The 14,725-nt window shown below is 48.6% G+C and overlaps 1 protein-coding gene across 7 annotated transcripts in view; it reads left to right on the top strand.

Annotated features, from left to right (window-relative positions):
• Positions 1–14,725, top strand: part of TNIP1 (TNFAIP3 interacting protein 1) — a 53,377-nt gene that overhangs the window by 2,080 nt on the left and 36,572 nt on the right. For 2 of the 7 annotated variants that reach the window (XM_059698937.1, XM_059698926.1), the window contains exon 1: positions 5,952–6,093. The exons of 2 other annotated variants lie outside the window; for them this stretch is intronic. The gene's annotated coding sequence lies outside the window, so the exon portion shown is untranslated. Of the gene's footprint in view, positions 1–5,951; positions 6,094–11,514; positions 11,679–14,725 lie in introns of those variants that run through there. 3 more of the 7 variants (XM_059698933.1, XM_059698928.1, XM_059698936.1) reach the window with 3 other exon arrangements.

Below are 14,725 nucleotides of genomic sequence, written 5' to 3'. Positions count from 1 at the left end.
ATCCATGCTTTTGTTCCGGCCCTCCGGTCCAGTTTAAGAACCCATTGTGGCCCTCGAGTCAGAAAGTTTGCCCACCCCTGCTCTAGGCCGTGGGGACCCTATAGGATTGATTGTCATTATTGTTGCTGCCTTTCACTGATGCCAGACCCTGTGGTATTTCACTTGCTCCACCCTGTGTGCTGGGCACTGTTCTAACCTTCCTGCTGTGGGTGAGGAAACAGGCAGAGAACAATCACGAGGAGTACTTGCTGAGGCAGGGCTGTCCTCTAGGCCCAGGTCTGTCTGACTCCCTGATTCTCCCAGGCTCTGCTTCTTGGAGGAAGGGCAATGGTGGGTACAGTACATGGTTTAATTCACATCAGGGTGCCGAGTGAATGCGCAAAGCGAACGCTGTCTTACTGTCGTTGTGTCTGTGCCCTCATTCAGTTATGGTATTTGGGAGTAGACAGAATTAAAGACTGATTTACTTCTTACCAAGAAACACGATTACCTAGTACAACTTCAGTCAACAGAAACGTGCTTGACACCCATTTCTCATTTAACTATCGCTGACATCTCTCTTGTGTACACACACACCCAATACCAGAAAGCACCTAGAATCCAGAGAGGGTTTTATATCCCGGGGCGGCCTCAGGCTAAGGACACGTGGATCTAAGGAAGGGACCCAGAGCCAGGATTGTTCTTTTCTTTGGTCCGTAGCTGCTGGCCCTGAGTTTCACTGACCCCCCCAGCCAAGGCCCCGGCTCACTAATGCACACAATGGAATGATACACGTGCTTGTTTGAAAGCTCCATTTCCCATCGGTGGAGGGTGTGGATATAACACTGATCTGGAAGCAGGAGGTGGGTTCCAGTCCCAAGTTACCAATCACGAACTTGTGAGATCTCCAGCACATCCCTGCTTCTCTGGTCCTCGGTGGCTTCATCCCTACAAGTAAAAGGCTGGGTTTGATCCTTTCTAACCGCTCTTTAAAAGGTCTGGCATTTTGAGTTCTATGTCTTGCTAGCTGGCAAGACTCCATAACACAATGCTTAGGAGTGTTTCGACTTTAAGAGCCTGGATCTTCCTGCTCCAGTTACCTGTTGCTGTATATGACCTCGTCCAAGTCATTTAACAGCTCCAAGCCGCAGTTTCATCTGAGAAATGGGGATGATAATAGTCCTGACCTCAGAGCGTGGCTGGGAGACACAGTATGTGAAAGTGCAGGCCTAGCACACAGCAAATACTCCACAAATGTTACCTTTTAATGTTTTTAATATGCAGCCTTCACTCTTCTTTAGGCACTTGATTTATTTATTTATTTTTAAATATATTTTATTGATTTTTCACAGAGAGGAAGGGAGAGAGAGGTAGAGAGTTAGAAACATCGATGAGAGAGAAACATCGATCAGCTGCCTCCTGCACATCTCCCACTGGGGATGTGCCCGCAACCCAGGTACATGCCCTTGACCGGAATCAAACCTGGGACCCCTCAGTCCGCAGGCCGACGCTCTATCCACTGAGCCAAACCGGTTTCGGCTAGGCACTTGATTTAGAGTTCAATCAGTTATGGGAGGGTTTGGGAGTATGAACTTTTTGGTTAGAAGTACAAGATTTTTTGAAATTTATTTTTGATTGTTGACAGTATTACAGATGTCCCCCATTACCCCTTCCACTTGAGCCCCATGTATGTTCTTTGGTTAATCTCTTTCTGTCCCCACCACCCCCTCTCCCCTCTGAGATCTGTCAGTCTGCTCCATGTTTCCATGCCTCTGGACCTATTTTGTTCCTCAGTTTATTTTGTTCATTAGATTCCACATTTAAATGAGATCACGTGATATTTGTCTTTCTCTGACTGGCTTATTTCACTTAGCATAATAATCTCCAGGTCCATCCATGCTATTGCAAAGGGTAAGAGATCCTTCTTTTTTTACAGCTGCATAATATTCCATGATGGAAATGTCCCACTTCTTTATTTATCCACTCATCTACAGATGGACACTTGGGCTGTTTCCAGATCTTAGCCATTGTAAACAATGCTGCTATGAACATAGGAATGCATATAATCTTTCTGGTGGTGTTTCGGGATTCTTAGGATATAGTCCCAGAAGTGGGATTGCTGGGTCAAATGACAGTTCCATTTTCAATTTTTTGAGGCAACTCCATACTGTTTTCCATATTGGCTGCACCAGTCTGCATTCCCACCAGCAGTGTACTAGGGTTCCCTTTTCTCTACATCCTCACCAGCACTTGTCATTTGTTGATTTGTTGATGGTAGCCATTGTTGAGGTGATTAAAACCTCACTGTAGTTTTAATTTGCATCTCTCTGCTGATTAGTGATGTTGAGCATTTTTTTCATGTCTGTTGGCCAATCTGTATGTCCTCTCTGGAGAAGTGTCTATTTAAGTCCTTTGCCCATTTTTAAAAATTGGATTGTTTGTGTTCCTGGTGTTAAGTTCTGTAAGTTCTTTATGTATTTTGGAAATCAACGCCTTATCAGATGTATCATTGGCAAATATGTTCTCCCACACATGGGTTATTTTCATTTTGATGAGGGTTTCTTGTGCTGTGCAGCTTTTTAGTTTGATGTAGTCCCATTTAATTATTTTTTCCTTTGTTTCTCTTGCCATAGATGTATCAGTGAAAATACTGCTATGTGAGATGTCTGAGATTTTACTGCCTATGTTTTCTTTAGAATTTTTATGGTTTGCAACTTACATTTGTCTTTTATCCATTTTGAATTTATTCTTGTGTGTGGTGTAAGTTGGTGGTCCAGTTCCTTTTTTTTTTTTTTTTTCATGTACCCATCCAATTTCCCAACACCATTTATTTTATTTTTTAAAAATGTTTTAATATTTCATTATTGAAAATTTCAAACATGGATAAATATAGAGAGAATAGTATAAAGCAGCGCTATTCTAAGTGCAGTTTATTTATTTCTTAAAAAATATTTTTATTGATTTCAGAGAGGAAGGGGGGGGAGAGAGAGAAACATCAATGATGAGAGAAAATCATTGATTGGCTGCCTCCTGTACGCCCCACAATAGGGATTGAGCCTGCAACCTGGGCATGTGCCCTGACCAGGAATCAAACCGTGACCTCCTGGTTCATAGGTCAGTGCTCAACCACTGAGCCACACCGGCTGGGCCCAACACCATTTATTGAAGAGACTGTCTCTACCCCATTGTATGCTCTTGCCTCCTTTGTCAAATATTAATTGACCGTAATGGCGTGGGTTGATTTTTGGGGTCTCCCTTCTGTTCCATTGATGTATATGACTGTTCTTATGCCAGTACCAGGCTGTTTTGATTACAATGGCTTTGTAGTATAGTTTGATATACAGTATTGTGACCCTCCAACTTTTTTCTTCTTTGGGGTATGTTTTTTATTTTCCTCAAATGTGGATTTAGGTCTGACTTTGGAACAGCTTTGGTGGAGGAGGGGAGGGAGTGGCAGGAAGGAGATTAGGAATCTGTGTGCTTTAAAACAAAGCAAAATAAAACACAGGCCTTTTGATTGTCCTCCCAGGTGGGGCTTTGCACAGGTGCTTGTTGTCACCCTGGAAGAGCAAGAGGTTCCCAGCTGCCTGAGTCGTTAGCTTCCAGTGTGAGGTCAAGCTTCCTGGCTTGGAAATCTTCCAGATCTGGGGGGAGCAGAAGTGACAGGCTAGGGGACCTGTTTCCTGCCCTGCCAGGCCCCCGGCCTAGGGCCCTATCGTGGATGTGGATGGTGGCTGGCAACTGGGGAGACTATATTCCTGGGTTTAACTGTGACGGTCTACCCAATGCATGTAACCCATGTCTACATGCCATTATCATTTCTCAAATGCCTTCTTTGTGCCAAGCTTTGGGCTTTACTCGCATTATCTCATTTATCCTCAGGATCACCTGAGGGGTAGGTACAATGATCATCTCTACATTCGGAGAGGAACTGAGGCTTAGAGAGGCCACCCAGGTAGCAAGTGGTTGAGTAGGGGTTAGAACCCCATTAGTTAAATTCATAGCCTATGTTCATAATGAGTGCTGAGTTTCTGTAAGACAGTACGAAAAATCATGACACTGTAAAGGCAACATGGTGCAGTGGAAAGTGTACATATGCTGGGCAGCCCAAGTCCTGAGTTCCAACACTGGTTGCATCACTCGACACATGTGGCCTTTAACAAGTCCTTTACTACACGGAAGCCTCTGCTTTCCTACCCGTCACGTAAGAGATTGTGATCAGGGTCCCCATGGCTTCTAACATGGTGGGATGTTCTGAAGTCCAACAAAGACTTAAAAAAGGATGGAAGGGGTGGGTGCGGTCATGACTTTGAAGAGATGAGTTTTCTCACACGTTGTAATTGTTAAGAAAAATTATCCCAAAGTAGGAATACAGGCAACAAGATGACTATGTAACCTTTTTATGTCATACTAGAGCATTGTCCAAAAAAACCCACCTAGGAGTCGTCTGGTATTTTAGGGAATGGAATTATTTTCCTAACTCTCTAAGTTCAGTTGGACTTTTTATAAAAACAGCTGAAATAGTTTGGAAACAAAATGCAAATAGTTGAAGATCCTTCTCTCTCTCTCTCTCTCTCTCTCTCTCTCTCTCTTTAAAGTAAATGTCAATGTTCATGAGAAGAGAGGTTGGGCTTAGGAAGAGAGCATTCTAAGAAGAGGCAATTTGGGGTGTACAGATGAAGAACAGGAAGGAGACTGGTGTGGGGACCCAATGGGTAGAGGTGATGCCTGAGGGCTGCCTTATAGATTCTAATCTCCCTGTAACCTCCCTCTTGGTGACACTCAATGGCGCTTTGGTGTTTGCATTCCTTGGCTCCCTCCCTTCAAAATCTGGGTATATGTGTATTTATTTTCATAATTAAAATGAACTAGAATTATTATTTTTTAAATCCTCACCTGAGGATATTCTTTCTTTCTTTTCTTTTTTTTTTTTTTTTTTAAAGAGAATGGAAGGGAGGGAGGCAGAGAGAAAAACATCAATGTATCATTGGTGCCTCTGGCACGCACCCTGAACCAACCAGCCAGGGCTGTTTTGAGAATTTGATAACACCTTTGAAGTAATTGAAGGCATCCCAGGTTGTCACTGAGCCTGAAAGGAGAATGCTTGGATTAGGCATATGCTTGTGTGTGTGTTTGCACAGAATCAGTTGATTGACAGATCCCTCAATTTGTAAAATGAGGGCCTGTGTGAAACAGCTCCTCAAATCCCTTCTGAAATTAAACTTACCCTCTGTAGAATAAAATTATGACCTTAAAAAGACCAGTGTTCCCAACCTTAAGCCATACTGCTCCTTATGCATCTGGGAAATCCCTGGCCCACCTACCGTAAGATATACTCTGTGTTTCATATATTTATGGTAAAAATAAAATAAAATAAGGTGTACAAAAAATAAAATAAGGTGTACAAAACCCATCTCATTAGGGTGGCCGAGTAAATTGAAGTAGTGCGTGCAAAGTGCTTACAGTGTCTGGAGCAGTGCATGTTAGCAGCAACAGTGAGAGTCCTGCAGGGTCCCCCCAGCTCGGAATTTCTATGAGCTGTGCTCACAAGTCCGGGAGCGCCCAGCCCCATCGCCGGGGCCCTGAGCAGCCGCTCCGGCTGAGCTCCAAACGCTACGTGCCTTTTGGCAAGTTCCTTCCTCGCTCTGGCCCGGCGCCCCTCGGCCCCAGGAAGTTGTGGGGTGGTCTCTGCGGCTCGTCTCCGCTCGGTAGTTTGGGCTTTCAAGTGGCCGCAGCCTCATTCCGGAGCCCGGGGCTTCCGGGGCCGGGAATGCCGTCTGGAGCTGCCCAGACCCAGGGCGTCGCCGGCCCGAGGGACGGACACCCGCGGCCGCTCGGCAGCTGCTCCGGCTGTTTACCTCGCCCGGCCCCACCCCAGCAGCCGCGGGCCCGCCCGTAGAGCACGGCGCGATTGGACGACAGGCCTGTCAATCTCCGGGGACTTTCCCAGGGGTGGGGCCGCCCGGCCCCCGGCACTTCCTCGTCCCAGCCCCTTCCCAGGAGCCGGAGGTGTGCCGCCCGGGCCGCTACCTTGCCACCCCGTCCCTGGAGCGTCCCCGGAGCCCGTGCTGGGCGCGGAGAGAGGGCGCTGTCCCTCAAGGCCCTCACCCTCAGGTAAGCCTGCCGGGCCGGAGCGGGGAAGGTGGGGGAGGAAGGGAGTCTGAGACCGGCCGTTCAGCGCCTCGGCAGCGGCCTGGCATGGAGTGGGAGGTCAGGCCCCGCCAGGTGGCCTGGGATTCTCGGCTCCGGGGCAATGGCGCTTGAGGCCCCGGGTCGCGGGGCGCCTCCTGGGGGGTCCGGCTCTGTGGGGAATCGCTGCTCCCGCGGAGGGTGGCGGGTGCGCGTGCGCACTGCGTAGGCGCGCGTGTCTAGAAACGGGGTGCAGGCCAGTGCCGGGCTTGCAGGCGGTGTGCGCCCGCCGGTGGAGAGAGCGCGTGAGCTTGAGTCTGTTTACACTCACGCAGTGGTTCTCAACCTTCCTGATGCCGCGACCCTTTCAATACAGTTCCTCATGTTGTGGTGACCCCCAACCATAAAATTATTTTCGTTGCTACTTCATTACTGTAATTTTGCCAGTGTTTTGAATCGTAATGTAAATACCTGATATGCAGGATGTATTTAGGCGACCGCTGTGAAAGGGCCGTTCGACCCCCAAAGGGATCGCGACCCACAGGTTGAGAACCGCTGGGGGAGGCCAGTTTTGGAAGCAGTGTGCATGGGTAATGAAGAGGAAAATAACATTCCTCTTCAAAATGAGTATTAGTATTATTGTCCCCATTTTGCTCCCAACCGAGGCACTTGGAGACTGGGGTCACACAGCTAGGGGGTTGCAGGATTTGAAAGCTGGCATTTGTCTCCGAGTCCCCCGCGCTACTGTTCACCATATTTGCACAGTGTTGGAGACTACCTCGGTGTGCATGTGCGGGGTATCCGTAAGTGAATTTCCGGGAATGATTTTGCGTGTGGAGTTTCTCCGTATGGGTGACTTTTCCACTGTGGGACATTTGTGTGCATACATTGATGCGTATGGAAGCGATGGCATTATGCATTCGTTAATCGTGTGTATGGACGTGTTTATGTGACTGGGCAACAGACTGTGTTTTGGTTGGGAGGGCGGGACTTTTGTGGACGATGCGGAAGAATCTGCAACATCCATCCCCACCCCCTTGCAGAATGACAGCGCAGGGGAAGCTGTGGATTCCAAATGCATCATTTTTATTTCACAGCATAGTCAAAATGGAATTTAAGCAGCACTTACTCACTTTCCAAACAGTGAGGTATGGTAGAGGGGAATTCGGCATCTGATGAGAGGTCAGGAAAGGGGACTCTCAGCATTTTTTTTTTTTTAATTCCCGACAATGGATATTGCATTAGGAAGCTGGAATATTTATTAGTACAGACTTATAGCAATCCTATGATGTTGTATCAATATCCCTATTTTACAGCAGAGGGAACTGAGGCAGTGAACAACCACTACTGGTAATAATAACAGCTTACATTTATGAACACTTACCATGTGCCAGGCCTGGTGCTTTACATTCAGTATCTCATTTAATTTTTCAACCATCCTACGAGATCATGACTGTTAGTAGCCTCAGTTTTCAGGTGAGGAAACTGAGGCCCAAAAGGTTAAGACTTGCCCCAAACTAGTAAGCTTTGAACCCTGGATCTTGTTCCTTTTCCACTGACCAAGGCTCTTGTCCTTGCTGTGTCCTGGAAAAATAATGTGATCGGGGACTGGCGCTTCATGGAAGCACTTGATCATGTCCCTCTGAAAGCGGCAGCCGTGAGAGTCCTGTGTCCTACATACTTATGTGACCCTGTTTCCCCCCACCCGTGGGTGTCCCGTGGGTATGGCATGGTACGCATGCTGAGGGTTGGTGCCTGCCCCTATGCCCACACCAGTCCTTTGGGGCCCAGGAAGCCGTGGGGTCTGACTCATACCCTTACCCCCAGTGCTGCTTGTGACTTGGGCCCGGATGTCCTGGGTTGGGTCGGGCCGACCTGATTTGAGCACCTTAGACTTGTAAGAGGTTGTTTGCCGCCCTCTCTGAGTCCCCTGGGTACTACCTTACTTCTGCTCTCACTGCGGTGTAGCCATGGCCCCTGCTTTTCTTCCCTGCCAGGCTTGGCCTTTCCTTGAGGCCTTTGTATATGCTGTTCCTTCTGCTTGGAACTCCTTTCTCTGGCTCTTTCTATGGCTGGTTCTTCCTTATTTGTCAAGTCTCAGCTCAAATGTCACCTCCTCAGAGGGGCCTTCCCTGACCTTTCTATGCAAAGTAGCCCCTTTTTTCACTTTCTGTAATAAAACTGTTGTGTGTTTTTTTTTTATGCAGTTGTCATCCTCTGAAATAATCTTATTTTTTTGTGAATGAGAAAGTCTATGTATAGAACTCAGTGTCTGGCATATAGTAATTTCAGTTTGTCGTCTTTCTCTTTTTCCTAGAAGAGAAGAGTGAGAGCAGGGGCCTCTTTGGTTTCATGTGTGCATCCTGATAATAGATAAGAGGGTCTAGGGTAAGGCTCTGCTGGCTTTGTTCAATGGGGGAGTAGAATAGAAGAAACTAGGATAATGGTGCATTTCCCAGGTGGGAAACTGAGGCCTAGAGATGGGAAGGCACTTGCCCCAGAGGGGTAGTGCAGAGTTGGAATGAGAACCAGAACTTGCTTCCTGAGGCTTTTTTTTTTTTCATTTTTTAAAAATTTAATTTAATCTTTCCCATCACCCTTTATCCCTCTCTACAGTCAGCAGACATTTCCTGATGGCCCTCGTGCCTGGTGCTGTGAATGTGGCCCGATGCTCAGGTGCATAGGAACTGGCCCTGCCCTTGAGGAGCTTGTAGTAAATGGGGAGGAAGGTGCCCAGAGTGCTGTCTGGAAGCCCTTGTGTGCCAGCAAGTGCCCGGCAGTAAGTCTGACTGTCATGCGGAGCAGTTTGCAGGTGCCAGGTGGGCTGGGGGCTTCTGGAGAGAGGTGACTCCAAGGCCAGGCCTGATGATGAGGTGCAGAGGGGGGCCTGAGCCCCTTCTGGAACTTGGTGGGCTGAGCAGCAGATGTGGGGTAAGGTTCTGCTGGGTTGGGGAAGCTGACCAGCTGGGCTAGGAAAAACCCTAAGGTCTTGACTACCAGGTAGAGACGTGTTGATTTTTCCCTGTGGGCAGCATTGGGAAGTGATTAGACCATTTGGTCGGCAAACTTAAGCAGGCTTCAGCACCACCTGGGTGTCTTGTTAGATGGCTGGGCTGTGGCCCCTGGTGTCTGATCCAGTAAGTGTTGGAGATGCTGCTGCTGGTCCGGGCGGCTCTATGAGAACCCCTGGTGTGGAGCCCCTCCTTTCGAGTTGGGCTCTCCTGGGTGGGTGCTGCCTCTGCTTCCTCACCTGTAAGGTTCTGTGCCCCCCGTGCTACCTTCTAGAGTGGGGCGAATGAATGAGACAGTGCGTGCAGGCACTCAGCGCAGGGCTGGTGCAGGGTAAGCCATCAGTAAATGCCACTGCTGACCTTGTGAATGGTGATGATCACAAGGGCATTGAAGGGATTTTAATAGGAGAAGATGAGGATGGTCTGTGTTTCCGTGCTTCAGGAAAACTTGCCATCGACCCTCTGCCACCTATGGGCCATGCCGTGTCCTCTCGGACGGGGTCATCCTTTGCTTTGTCTCAGACCTCTTTCCATCCCTGATTAGAATAGTGGAAGCTTACCTGTGTGAGGGGCACACAGGACATCTGGTCCAAGTTCCCTCAACAGCACCCAGCACCCCAGCAGGTGATCATCCAGCCTCCACTTGATCCCCACCCTCAGGGTCAGGGAGCACGCTGCCTCCCGGTGTTGTTACAGATGGCTTGCTTTCACAGCAGTGGGGAGGAGGCTTGATGCAGGTCCTTCCTTTCTTACCTCCTCTGTGCTCCCTCCTCGCTCACCTGACCACTTTGAGGGAGAGAGGGAAGGAAAGAGACAGGGTCGTAGGGTGGTGAGGCAGAGAAGGCACAGCTGGCCACCGGGCCCCTCCCCTCTGCCTCACTGCCATCCTGTGCCACCTTGGGCAGGCCTCTTCGCTTTGCTGACTTTGGCATCCCAGCTGCAACATGAAGGGATTGCACTGGCTGCTGCCTCAGGGTGTGCCGGGGTCCAACCCCAGCGGGTCCAGGGGTCCCCAAAGGTGTGGATGGAGTCGGCGAAGAAGGAATGACACGGAGACAGCGTTCAGTTGATCAGCATGGTTGGGTTCTCTTGCCTGGTTCTATTGCCAGGTTCTGTAGGTTCTCCAGGCAGGTCCAGTCACAAGGTTCTAGTCAGGTTCTCTTGCCATATTTCTGTAGTCAGGTTCAGTCCAGGATCCCCTGCCATGCTCTCTCGCCAGGCTCTGCCTCCAGGCTCCGAGGCCAGTCCCTGTCCAGGATCCTCCGGCATGCTCTCTCCAGCGAAGTTCTTCTGTCTCTAGAGAATGTTCTGTGTAGGTTCTGTGCCTAGGCTCTGTCTCTCTTGGTCCTGTCTTCCAAGCCCCTGTGTTCTTGATTCTGTGTTCTAAGTTCTGTGTGTTTCTGTCTTGTTACAACTGTATTTATACCAGTTGATTCAATCCTATCAATCTCTATTACAAAGGTTAGGGCGTTTCTTATCTCCATTCCAGGGAGAAAAGATTATGTAGTTTAAGCATGATTGTTCGTAGTTAAAGGGATTAATTACCCGCCTGGCACTTAGTTGAGGGGTTTTATTCCCTCCCTAACTTCAGGGGAAAATCCCTACCTGGGGATTCAACCTTTCTCTGAGAGGTGACCTTGGTTAAAACACAGCGCCAAGAAGGTGAGCAAACATATTAAGAACCGTATGCCATATATGCCAGGTCCCTTGAAACAGCAAGGATGGACCGGCTCCCGGCAAGGGTGTCCTCTTCCAGCTCTGAAAGTTCTGTAGCCCAGCGATGGGCGTCCAGCAGTTTCTGAGCTTTTCCTGGTGGGCCATGTCTTCCTGGGCCCACCCTCCCTGCTTCTAGAGCTGCGCCACTGCCCTCCTCTCCCGTCCTTCTCTGAAGGGAGGGTGTCCCGAGTCTTCTGGAGGGTTGCGCCAGAGAAGGCACAGGAAAGCAGGGAGAAGCTCCCCAACCCTAGAGACAGATCTTGGCAGCCTCCACGGCCAGTTGCAGGAAGTTCTCCATGTTTTTCCCCATGACCGGCCCAGGACAGTCACTCTTCTAGAGGAATGGATGACTGGCCTGGGGAACTGCTGGCTCTTTGTCTGGGGCTGCCTTCCTGTGGAGCTCTTCTCTTCCTGAGGACCCTACCCCGAGGCTGGTCCCTGTGTCCTTGAGCACCTATGGGTGGACTAACTGGTGGTCCAGGCAGATGGATGTGTGTGGGAGTCTTGTCACCGAGGAGTCATACTCAGAGGCCAGAGCTGGTATTTTTAGGGCGGGCGTGGGGGGTGACCCATGAGTCAGGGGCCTTTGGTTTGGTCTCCACCCACACTGGAGAGTGCAGGCAGTGCTGGTCATTGCCCTCTGCCTTTGTCATGGCCAGCTTTGTCAGAGACCTCAGGAACCCTGGTCCCTCCGCACCCCACTTCTGCCTCTGCAAGTGCGACCCCCTCCCATTCTGGAGGCTGGAGATCGAAGTGCCTTACAAGTTTGTCACCTGGGAAGAGGTTCTGAGGACAGCAACATGGACTTTTAGAAAATATGAAGGAATCTTTCAGATATAGAGGGTAAGAGGCAGATACCTGGGCACCCACGAGGACACATTTCTGTGCACCTGAAATTTCTCCCTGATCATCCCCTTTCCTTCCCCTGAATTTAGAGTTTATCCTCTTGCATTTCTCCATAGTTTTATTATAAATGTATGCCTCCCTAAGCAATATGTAGTATTGTTTTGTATGTTTTAAAACGTTACTTAAATGCTATCATACTGTCTGTATTATTCTGAAACTTGCTTGTTTTGCTTAATATATTTGTGAGATTCATCCATGTTGATATCTCTAGGTCTGGGTCACTAAAAGCTCATTCATTTTTTATGGCTTTGTAGTATTTCCTAATAGGAGATTGCCCCATTGTATTTACTCATTTTCTTTTTCATTAGGTAGTTCCCAGCTTTTGCTGTTAAAACAAGACCTATTTGGCTTTTATCTGAGTGTCCTTACCCCATCCAGCTGTCTCTTTCCTAGCCATTATGGCTTCTGTTGGCCAGCACTTTAAAATATACAGGGAGCTATATGGTTTCTAGTTGGTCCTCTCAGCATTTCCAGAGGGAGAAACAAGGAAAGTGAGGTCACTTATTGTCACCTGGGAAGGGAGCAGAGCCAGGATTTGAACCTTCTTCCATCATATTTGTTATAAAGGAATTCTCACAAGTTGTCATCTTTCCTCTTAGAACGGGTAATTACAGCGTTGGAGAAATCACCTCTGGGTATATTGGGGACTAGGAGACAGGAGGACAGTTGAGTTCCCCACCCCTTTTATCCCACAGTTGGGTCTAGTGCCCTTTGTCCCTGTAGCTGATAGTTGAGGTCCTTCTGGGTTGGGTGAGTTCCCAGCTGCTGGGTGGGAAGTGGGTTTCTAGTCATGGAATGTGCACACTGTGGACCCCAGAAGCTGAGAGGAGGTGTGCATGGGGGAGAAGGAAAGTGAGCTGGGGTTGCTTGTGCTGCCTTCTTAGCCCTCCTTAGGGGCTGTTGGCCATGGGGAGCACAGGTGATGGTTCCGTTTTGTCCCTTGGGAACTGTGTGGCCTTGAGCCAAGTTCTGCACCTGTCTCAACCCAGCTTCCTCTCCAGCAAAGCAGGTGTCAAGCCCGGTGTGAGGACCCACAGGCAGTGGGCAGGGAGCTTGGCACCTGTACCCAGCTGAGGATGGTATTCAAAGCCTAGAGCTTCTCTTCCCACCGTTGCCACCTCAAGGCCAGCCCTGACCTTCCTGAAGCCAGATCCTTTCTGGCAGGTTCCAGGCTGAAACTCTCCTCTGTAGTTGCCAACTCTCCATCTACCGAATTCCTTGACTAGAAACCTTGCTCCTGGACGTAACCTCCTGATTTTTGATCACATCCCTATAGCCTTGTCTGTCTGCATGAAGCAAATGTATGGCCAGGAGGCTCTCAACCCTCCCATAGCCCTCCAGCCTTCTTTGGTGCCAGAACAATAGGCTTTCCCTATTGTCCCAACCTTGTCAAGATACTTAAATTTTTTTAAAAAAATTATTTTAAAATCTCTCTTTAGCCCTAGCTGGTGTTGCTCAATGCTTAGAGTGTCGGCCTATGCACCGAAGGGTCTTGGTTCGATTCCCTGGCAGGGGCACATACCTGGGTTGCAGGTTCCATCCCCGGTGCTGGTTGGGGTGCATGCAGGAGGCAACCAATCGATGTGTTCTCTCATATCAGTGGTTCTCTCTCTCTCTCTCTTACTCTCTTCCTTCCCTCCCTTCCCCTCCCTCCTTCACTCCCTCCCCTCCACTCTCTCTAAAAAATCAGTGGGAAAAAAGAGTTACAAAATAGCATGTGCTCATTGGAGAAAAAAATACCTCCCCTGAGACTCAACCAATACGAAGGTATAAAGTAAAAAGTGAAGTTGTCTTCTCTCTTCTTCCTCTCCCCTGCTCCGTCCCTGTTGTATTTTAAAATGAATTTAAAAAAAATAGAACAGAACTAGATTTCCCTTTAAAAGAGCTAAAATAACTGTAGGTAAAAATAAGAGCTTCTTTTGATTCTAGTCTTGTATCTCAATTTCTCCTCTAGAGCTGTCTACTAGTAGCAGTTTGGTATATATCTTTCAAGAGCTTTTCCTATACACATTTGGGATTTCATACACACACACATACACACATAGTTATGTGTGTGTTTGTTTTTTAAATCCTGTTTACATGTAAATCTGTACTTTGCTTTTTTCCTTAACAGTATCTTACAGGCACCTTTCTGTGTCGTTGCAAAGCAGTCGGCCCCATTCTTTTCTATGGCTGTCTAGCATTCCATTGAGTCAGTTCACTGTAGTTAATTAATCCAATCCCCTCTTGATGGACATGCAGGACAGTTTTGCTATTACAAAGCATATGACAGTACACATCTTTGTCCAGCGCCCTGTGTACAGTGATGCAAAGATTTCTAGATTCTTAGATAGGGGATTACTCAGTCAGTTACCTGTGGGCCTTTAGATAATTGAAACCTCCTCAGGCGTACTCTTCTACAAGAGAACTTTGTTCTCAGCAGTCAAGCAAACAGCAGTCTCAATGTTGACATCATTGAGAAAGGGCATGAGTTACTGTGGGTGACCCAGCTGTAAGAAAAACAAATATTTATTAGGTGAGATCAGTAGAAACATAATATATAAAAGGGTGGAGGAGAAAGTTTCTCTGTTTGGTCAGGCAAACCACACCTGGAGCCTGTGTTCCATTTCAGGACCAGCTACAAGCAGCGCACAGGAGGTGGGGGTTGAGGGGAGTGGATGGGGAGGGGTCTGGAAGCCAGTCCCTGTGAGAAACCATGGAGGGCACAGGGGCTGATCAGCTTCAAGAGAAAGCATCAGGGTCCAGATCTCTTCAGGGCTGAAATGGAGAAGAGAGGCAGGCATCTTGTTCCTTATTCCAGGGACCCCAGAGGCAGAGCAAGGGCTGGTGGAAGCAGAACTGGGAGTAGCCGACTGCAGCCAGTGCTGGCCGCTGAGGGGAGGCTCCTTGGGAAGGAAGTCTGGGTCACTAAAGGTGATCAATGGCAGTCCCTCCGCCCCCTCCCCTAGGCACTGGACAAGCACGGGACTGAATTTCCCCTGAGC

This window comes from Myotis daubentonii, chromosome 5 (assembly GCF_963259705.1).
Source record: "Myotis daubentonii chromosome 5, mMyoDau2.1, whole genome shotgun sequence".
In the NCBI taxonomy this organism is placed as follows: Eukaryota; Metazoa; Chordata; class Mammalia; order Chiroptera; family Vespertilionidae; genus Myotis; species Myotis daubentonii.
The sequence above is the reverse complement of the archived record's forward strand: the minus strand, read 5'-3'. Positions and strand labels throughout refer to the sequence as shown.